At 39.5% G+C, this 9819-nt stretch overlaps 1 protein-coding gene across 1 annotated transcript in view; it reads left to right on the forward strand.

Moving 5' to 3' along the window:
- Window positions 1-9819, forward strand: part of LOC122162666 (centromere protein P) — a 116756-nt gene that overhangs the window by 68667 nt on the left and 38270 nt on the right. The gene's annotated exons all lie outside the window — the stretch shown is intronic.

Below are 9819 nucleotides of genomic sequence, written 5' to 3' on the forward strand. Positions count from 1 at the left end.
GCACTGTTTATAAATGTGGTTTACATAAAGTGATGAATCTAACATCAACTGCAAAAATCTGTCTTGGAGACTGCCCATCACATTTTAATAACATGACTTATTCCTTTCATGCTCAGAACCAGCCCATGTTGAGAGCAGTTGCACATTTTGATTTTAACCATTTCTTGGCTTTTCTCAACTTGAGCTACGGCATTCAAGCTGTCTGAAAGCAGAGAAACTGTACTCTTCAGCTTTTTTGTTTGTCTTGATTCTCCAGTAATTACGTGTCGGTACGTATTTAGGGATCATTGCTATTTATTGCAGTGCATTAGCTTGTATTTGTTAGTATGTACTTTTTTGCGTATTTTTGACAGCCAAGTTGGAAACAGCAACAACTGTTTCATTTTGCAGTCTGGCCTTTATTAACATATATAGATTTACTATCTACATGGAGAAATATGTCACAGCTTGTGGTGTTAAAAGAGCTGGGATCCAATTCTACACGTACCCATGTGATTGTCAGATTTATCATTGACTGTCAGCAGCATCTGCTAAGGGTTTGCCTTGTATTTTTAATGTTCTATGCATTCAGTGATCTGGCAATCATGACTGACTAGAGAGGTGAAACGGTAACCCAAAGAGACAGATCTAGTCCTTCACCCTTGCGGTTTGTGTTGCCTTAGATGAGTAAGTTAAGTTGGTTCTACCTTAGGCTGCAGATCAGTACAAACATCTCCATGTGGGAATACTGCTGAAGTCGTCCCAAGCTGCCTTCTTCCCTCCTTGATTCTCATCTCCTTGATCCTGTAAATAATTTAGAACTTAACTGGATGGGGAATCTGCTCTACCTGGGAAATAATTTGCTTGATGAAGAAAGGTCTTGAAATAGTTCTGGTTCCAGTACCTGTCAGCTATTCGTATTGCTTTGGAGTTTTGTGCAAAAACTTGAGTTTTGATAGCATTGTATGACAGTTTTATGGAATACAATGCTGATCTTTCTTATAGGCATTGGGAGCACAGACAGTGTTTCATGGAAAATCAAACAGTAGTTAAAATGAAAAGTTCTGCAATTAATGCCAAACTACTGAATCACTCAGATAATAGGGAAAATATTCTGTTTCTGAATGCTACATTCCCTCATAGAATACCAAGTGTTTACACTGTGAAAGTTTAACAATAAAATAAAAGCAAAAACAAAAACAAAAGACTGGTGGCCTGCAAAGTAAAGGCATCCTGTTTTTCCTTTTTTCTCTGTTTTATATAGAAGCCTAAATGATAGTTTTCTTAGAACCTTTTGAAAGGTTCATGTTGTTCAGAATGTAAGACAGCGTTTAAAACATCTGAGATCAACTTCCATTGAGTGTTAGATGCTTTGAGGGGAAAAAGAGAGCCGTGCCCACCTCGTTCTTTGTATTCCAGTACAACATGAAGTGTTCCGAGTCTGTTAGTCAGCCTGCTAAGATAATTTGGTATGGTACTGTGCTTGTATCTAGCTTTGCTGATCAACAAAAGCAATTTAAATTGCACTGGAAATTCAAGGATCTAAAAGAAAGTGCCTGGGTCAGTTTATGACAGAAACTATTAAAAGCAGAAGCAGTGTATGTGACACTTATAATCACTGTCCACAGTTTGCACGTTTAATGAAGTACATTAGTCTGTAAATAGATTGCATGTACTTCCAGCATATACTGTTTTATAGCTGGAAAAAGTAACATTTCTAGGAAGGTGTCCAAAGTCTGTTTGATTGCAAGTTTTGAAATACGCATTTTGTTACTGTGGAATAGTTGAAGACTTTCAGAAACATTCTTAATAAAGTAAGGCTATTATCTCACTAAAGAAGTTACTGCCCTGCTATATTACTTCATCTCGCCTCTGTTCTCAGATGCGTGCTTTGCTCCTGAGAATTCTGTAGGAGTGTCTCACTTGCGTCTCATTGGCACGGTAGCAGTAGAGCTGTTCTGCAGGGCTGGGTCTGACACTACATGCTTTGGGAAACTTCTGAAGGACTGCTCTTTAATTGTAGTTAAATACAGCTCTTATGGTTTTAATATTATTTTATCATGTAATTATGGAATCATAACTATTAAGCAATTTGTAGGATTTTTTTTCTACATTGGCACATAAAGAACAGAATTCACGTTGCTTTTATTTGCTCATATATATGTCATGCAGTGTTTTGCTGAATTTTAGCATATGTTTCATTCCTTTTCTTTTTCAACTGTAGAGGAAAACCACAAGTAAGTTTAAGAAGAAAAGGCACAAATATAGAAACTAAGTGTAAATGGGAGAAACCTTGCAGTGTTTAATATACTGTAGGTGGTCTACTAAATATGCAGTGTGAGGTGGTTGCACCTCTGTGCAAGCTCAGTCTTGCTTGCCATTGTACACACGGGACAGGGCAGTAGGCAGCATCATACCAAGCACTCTGAAGAAAACAATCCCATCCCAGCTGAAAATGAGGCATAGCTGTTAGAGCAGAGTTGGCAAGTAGGCAGATGAAAACCCAAGACACAAAAAACTTGACAGCTAAGCTGAAAGACCAGATAGAAACTAGCAGAGAAATTGGGATTGTCTGACATACAGCTCAATGTACTAATTTTAAAGGTATTTTGTTGGAAATGCAGGAATGCTTTAGTAAAGATGGTTGGTTGCCTGGATGGTTTTGCACTGCTTTTTATCATAGATAGAAACTCACTGATGATAGAACTTACTTTTACCACTTGGTGGAAATACTTATGTAAGTTGAAAGAAAACCGTATATTGTAATTGCATATATAAACTTGTGGTGTGGAAAATGAGGCCTTTTCGTAGAACAATTTGTTAAGCCAAGGCTGTGATTTTTTTCATGAATGCTTATATTACACAGAATTGTGATTTCCATTGGTTTGCTGGCAGCAGTACTAAATAACTTTGACTGTGGAAAGTAAGCTTACTTACCAATATTAAAAATTAAAAAATAAAAAAATAAAAAAAAACCCACAAAACCAATCACTGAGGTAATTTCTCTACACATGATTTCAATAGAAGTATACCATTGTTTTGTTGGTTTTATTATAATTTCTGCGTAAGATGTTAAGGTGAAAGGTGCACATATCCTATTTCTTTGCTCAGAAGATTGGAGTGAGATTTAATTCAGCTAAAATAGAGTTAGCCAATGTTGCTTTCATTCATGGCATTACTAGAGTCTATCCAAATAATCTTCAAAGTAAATATATATTGTATAAAACCCAGATCTGTTTGAATCCATGTGTCATCCAAAAAGAAAGAGAATAATAATTTTGCATTTTCCAGTACAAAACAAGTACAACACAAAAGAAATGAGTGCGTGACAGACTCGAAAGAAAAATATTTCACGCAACTGTACATACATATGAATGAAACATATGCTAAAATTCAGCATACAGGTCAGCAATGGAAACATGCAAGAAATTGTAGTAGATTTTAATGTTCGATTTATACCCAAAATGTAATTGGTCTAATTGAAAAAGAATATATCTTCCAGAATTCTCCATTATGAGAGTCAAACTTGGTGAAAACTGGAAAAAGAGTTCTCCCTGGGAGACTGGTATTTGGTTGGGTTTTATTGAACAAGTTCACAACTGCCTTCCGTTAGAAGAAAACAAGCCGTATGTACATGTGTGTATGTTTTAAACTAAGAATATGCATTGAAATGGGGATCTGAACCATGAGAGAGAGATTCACAAGGGCAGTCAACCTCTAGCTCAGAGGGCTTTTAAGGAATGGAAAGCCTGAGGCTGGAGGATGTAATGTCATGGCACAACCAACCTTCAGGATTTTAGAGAAATTGCTGTGAAAAAAATGAAGTCAATTTTAATCCTTCTTTTCGCAATTTTCATCCTGTAAAAGTATCATTACATAATCACTTAGAAGATTTTTGTCTTGTTTGATAGTGTTGTTGAATATCTAATATTTCCACAGCTGTGTTCAGTATTATTCCTTTGAGAAAAATATGTCTTGTGGAAAAAAATAGGTCAGCTTTTATATATTTTCCCTAGGAAGGGCTATCATATGAAAAGTTCCCACAGAGAAACATGGTTATATTTTGCTAATTCTCCATGCAGAGCCTGGTGTTTTTCTGTGTGAATACTCCTAATGCTACACTTGGAACAATTTTTTTTATTCTGAATTGACAGAACTGCCTCAAAATACTTGATAGAAAATGGTAAATTAGCTGATCTGTTTATCTGCACTGTGTTAATACAAAGACCGATCTCAGTCAGAAGCTACACATTACAGAAATTTTACCTTCAGTAACTATGCAGAGATCTGTGTCCTGTACAAAGAATAAGCAAAAATGAAACGAAATTTCTACCAAACCACAGTAACCATTCACTAGTGGCACTAGGAAGTTCCTTGCAGCAGGTTAAAGGAGGCGTGTGGTGTTTGTGAAGGTGAGCATTTTAAATAAAGCCAGCGTTTATGCTTTAAGTTACTTTAATTGAGAAATCCTTGAAAAAAATCCATTTAATGAATGAAGTTGGGATGGCTCAAGCAGGCATTACTGCTTTGGGGAATTCACTTTACTTTTGAGAGTTTGTTCTCCTCTTGTAGGGAAGATGCAGGGTGTGTGTCATAGAATCATAGAATCACAAGGTTAGAAATGACCTGCGAGACCATCTAGTCCAACCGTCCTCCCATCACCATTACTGCCATAAGCACTAAACCATATCTCACAGCTACTTATCCAGACTCCTCTTGAACACTGCCAGGGACAGCGACTCCACCACCTCCCTGCGCAGCCATTGCAGTGCCTGACCACTCTCTGAGAGAAAAAGTTCTTCCTTATGTCCAACCTAAACCTCCTCTGGTACAACTTGCGGCCATTTCCTCGGGTCCTGTTTGTTGCCTGGGAGAAGAGGCCAAAGCCCTCCTCACCACAGCCTCCCTTCAGGAAGTTGTAGAGTGCAGTGAGGTCTCCCCTGAGCCTCCTCTTCTCCACACTGAACAATCCCAGCTCCCTCAGTCGTTCCTCATAAGACTTGTGCTCCAGACCCCTCACCAGTTTCGTTGCCCTTCTCCGGACACGTTCCAGAGCATCAATGTCTTTCTTGTAATGAGGGGCCCAAAACTGAGCACAGCAATCAAGGTGCAGCCTCCCCATGCTGAGTACAGAGGGATGATGACCTCCCCGCTCCTGCTGGCCACACCATTTCTAATGCAGGCCAGGATGCCGTTGGCCCTCTTGGCCACCTGGGCACACTGTCGGCTTGTGTTCAGACGAGCACCAACCAACACCCCCAGGTCCTTCTCTTCTTCACACTCATCCAGCCCAAGCCTGTAGCGCTGCATGGGGCTGTTGTGCCCAAAGTGCAGGACCCGGCACTTGGCCTTGTTAAACCTCATCCCATTCACCTCAGCCCAGCGATCCAGCTTATCCAGATCCCCCTGAAGGGCCTTCCTACCCTCAGGCACATCGACACCACCTCCCAGCTTGGTGTCATCTGCGAACTTACTGAGGGTGCACTCAATGCCCTCATCTAGGTCATCAACAAAGATATTGAACAAGATGGGCCCCAGTACCGACCCCTGAGGGACTCCACTTGAAACGGGTCGCCAGTTGGACTTAACTTCATTCACTAATACCTGCTGGGCACGGCCCTCTAGCCAGTTCCTTACCCAAAGCATGGTGTACCTGTCCAGGCCACGGGCAGCCAGTTCCCCCAGGAGAATATTGTGAGAGACCATGTCAAAGGCTTTGCTGAAGTCTAGGTAGACTACATCAACACCTTTCCCTTGTCTACCAGTCTGATCACCCAGTCGTAGAAGGAGATGAAGTTGGTCAAACACAGCCTGCCTTTCCTGAACCTGTGTTGGCTGGGTCTGATCCCCTGGATGCCACGCACGTGCTGTGTGATCTCACCCACGATGATTTGCTCTGTAACTTTCCCTGGTACCGGGGTCAGGCTGACAGGCCTGTAGTTCCTCGGATCCTCCCTAAATGTCCATTGCGGTTGGCATGCTTGTAGGACTGGATGTGATGTATGAGGCTGGAGCATCATTGCCTTTTGACATTCATAGGAAAAGAGGATAGCTAAACCCCTGCAAATCCCAAACACCAGGCAAACGTTCATACAACAGTCATTGCTATGTTGTTGTGGCATTGTACATTTCTCCATGCTGAAAAAAAGGCCGTTACTGAATATACAGCTTTGAAGGTAATGCCCAAAGTAAACCTCATTACCCATAAAACCGAAGCTCATAAACTGTGAGAATAAGCTACAAGGATAATTAGTTACAAGGATAGAGTTTTAGGGGATAGCTTTCCGTAGGCCTACGAATAGGTATCAGTGAAAGACAGAGCTGTGCTTCTAGATTTGGTGTGTGACTGAAGCAGGATTCATGCATGCTGTGAGGACTCACATACAGCAGCACAGCTCCCAGGTGGTGATGAGAGGTGAAGTTGTCAACAGCTCTCTAGCACACCTCCCTGTTCAAATGAGAAGCCCCTTCATTTGTATCGTGTAGTGTCATTGAAAACGTGATTCATTGCTGGGCAATTTTTAGTATGGAGTGAAGAGGCAGTCATATATTGCTGCAAGAAGCTTCACTGCAGTGCCCAGATTGTGTACTGGGAAACTTTATGAGCTCTGTTCACAGGCTGGAAGTTCTATTCAGCACCGGTTAGACGAGGCTCTGTACAAAGTGCTTAAGAACAGCTGTACTGGATCAGATCAGAGCTCATTTAGTCCAGACTCCTGTCTTTGGCAATAGCCAAAAATAGTTCCACAGACAAAGGGTGCTGCAGTTTATTATATTCCTTTGCTTTTAGTTTCCCTAAAGTAAAGTTGTGATTTTAAGACAGCTCCTCTGTTCAGCTTTGAGATTAATCTTGAGATAATTTGACTTTTTTATGCCTTACCCTTGAGGACTGCTCATTTATTGTGTGAAAAAGTTGACACTATAATGCTAGCAAGTCTGTTAGGTTAGTCTTTCTTTACTAACTGGAGTATTTCAGTATAATAAAATGAATGATAATTTATCCTGGGTTGTTTTACAGTGTGACCAGAAACAGACCTGTTTTACACAGTATTGACTATGTAAGTTCCTTCACAGAACTGTTTTACACAGTATTGACTATGTAAGTTCCTTCACAGAACAGTATATAAATGTTTTCACAAGGGTAATTTAGTGAAGTAATAGCTGTTACAACTTGTTCATCTCGTATGAGCTATAACATAAGTTTTTGAAATGTCCTCTTTGGTATTCTCCATTCCCTTCTTCAAGCAAAAGGGAAAAAACATCTTTTTCCTTTAAAATTTATGGATTTTGCCCTAAAGTGGGGTCGGGTGTCTATTAGCAAAGAACATGTAATGACACTTTATAGTTCACATACGGATAACACCAGGGGAATGTATTTCCAATGAATCACCGTAGCAGTTCTAACAAAATTGTAAAAACTGTTCTTGGTGCTGTTTGGGTGAGGCTTCTTGGTTCTTGAATCAGTGTAAAACTTTAAAGCACTGTGGTAATTTTCTAGGATAACAGCAACTAAATACACGGTGATTACATGATTGCTTCTTTGTGTGGAAAAGCAGATCTGTTTAATACATCTTAGAGTTTTGTATTTGATGTCTTCCCTACTTTTAGATGGAAAATTTGTTCCAACATTTTTCCACAATATTTTGAGCCTTGCAACTGTTCATAAGTTGTTGACATCATTAAACCAGAGCTCTTATTTCATGTCTGCTATTTTTCCCCCCATTTAAAATGTTTTTCAATATGCCAGAGGAAATAAAATTAAAGCCTTTTACCTTGAAATAGAGAGTTTGGGATGTGATGGTAACTAGCTATAATGGAAGGGTAATGTTACTAAATAAGGAAGAGCAGCAGGGATCTCTCTTTGGTCCATTAGAAAACAGAGAAGTATGTCTTTTGAATGAGTCAAACATGTTATTATGAACTAGTTTTTTTGGATTGCTGTTTATACTTCTGTTACTTTTCAAGAAGGGCACTAAGGCTGTTGTGCAGACTGTCCTCCAAACGAGGCCAAGGTGCACAGCTGACTGCTGGTTCTGGTCCGCCGATCTTTACATGTCACCTGCATGGAGAAAAAGCTTTAAAAGTAGTTTAAAAGTAGGTCTCTATAAAAGCATGCATTTTTTCCAAGGTAGTTTTCACCTCTGTGGTTCGGACCTTTCACAGAATGGTTGTAGTGTTGTTATACTCCCCTCAAAGCACTGATTTGACCTGACTTTTGGTCTTCCACAACTTGATAGCATAACTATTTTTTCACAGTGGAGAGTTATATAAAAGTTATAACACGTGCTGATACTGCTTGCTCATTTTGTTTCATGCCTTTAAACAGAAGTTACCCTTTGCAGGTTGTTTCAAACTAAAAAAAAGTCTAAAGAGGCATTACCTGTTGGCTCCATTGTGCCAGCAGCTTCCAATGAGTAGAAGATTTCATGGATTACATTAGGAAGCTTCCAGCTTGCAGACTACCAGATATCTTACAGCTCTACAAATATGCAATCTGCAGGCTTGTTTGTTGAAAATTGCTTCATGTATACAGTTATCACAATTATCATGTAGGATTATTTTGGTAGTATTATTTCATATTTGTAACATTTTGCTGGACGTAATTTTGTATTCTCTGAAAAAAAAAAAAACGTACATTCGAATGTAAATATAGAATTTCAAATTAGAAAATGTTTTCTCATTTAGAGAAAATGAGAGTTTAGGCTAGTTGTCATTTGTATTACTGCACAACAGAGATGATCTATTTGTTTTGTTGCCAGGATATAGCTGTTTTTAAAGTTTCCCCCATAAGAGAGATGTTACAATTTCATTTATTTCTTTCTGCAAAACAGCAGCCAAAACACGGGGAGAGAAATGATGAACTCGTGCTTTCCAGTTCTGATTACTGAACACTAAGATCTTTTTTCAGTATGTGCCAGTGTGATGCTTGCAGAATCGAAATTTGGGAATGGTGTCAACCACTCTCTGTTGTGCTATGTGAAACAGTGCCCTGGGTGACATTCAATTTGTTTTCTTGGGTCATTACAGAGCTAGAAGTCATGCCTCAAACCTTCTCTTGAGGCAAAGCTCAGTGATTTGTAACCTAGACAGGAGGAAATCTCTTCATTCTTTTTTCAGTTGAAATGGAAAATGGAGAACTGTGGAGAATGGTATGTACTGTGAGCTGTACGTTTTTGGGAATGCAAAGGTTCTAATGGCTGAAACATGTGGAATAATTAATAGTGCTCTCATTTCATGCAAGTGAGATGGCTATTGCTTTTCTGAAAAGTTTTTGAAGAAAGTGCCTGTACCTTGTATTAGAGGAAGCATTGACTCTAGGTGCTGCCTCAAATTCAGAAAGCTATCCAATCCTCTGTGGTAACAGACTTTGCTGGATGTGTTAGCACTGCATGTCCCTGTCTGCCCGGTCTTAGCAACCTGCAGCTTGTTCTCACTTGAATCTCGGGGTCAATACAAATGCACCTATGTCTGCATCTGGAAAACAAGAGAAAGAAGAGCATTTCTCTGCATCCACCCACATCTGATTTTGGTTCAAAACAGTTGCTTGATTTGTGAGTTTGTACTGACTGAATTTCTGCTGGCAGTCATGATTCCACCTGTCTAGGAATAACGTGGAGTCCCTCCAAGCATCTCAGCTGAGCTTCTTGTCAGACTAAAAGATCAAATGGTGCCAACTTCTGTAAAATTTAGCAGATTTTTGAAGTATTACTGTTGGCTCAAACAAAATGTTTCAATTCCTCAAGAACATTAAATTAAAACAAAAGTTACGGGGTTTGATCCATAGTATCTTTATAAAAGCCTTCTGAGACTGATAATACTTTCACAGAACTATATTCTAGT

This window comes from Centrocercus urophasianus, unplaced genomic scaffold (assembly GCF_019232065.1).
Source record: "Centrocercus urophasianus isolate 14NV4802_14NV808 unplaced genomic scaffold, USGS_Curo_1.0 seq_22, whole genome shotgun sequence".
Classification (NCBI taxonomy): domain Eukaryota; kingdom Metazoa; phylum Chordata; class Aves; order Galliformes; family Phasianidae; genus Centrocercus; species Centrocercus urophasianus.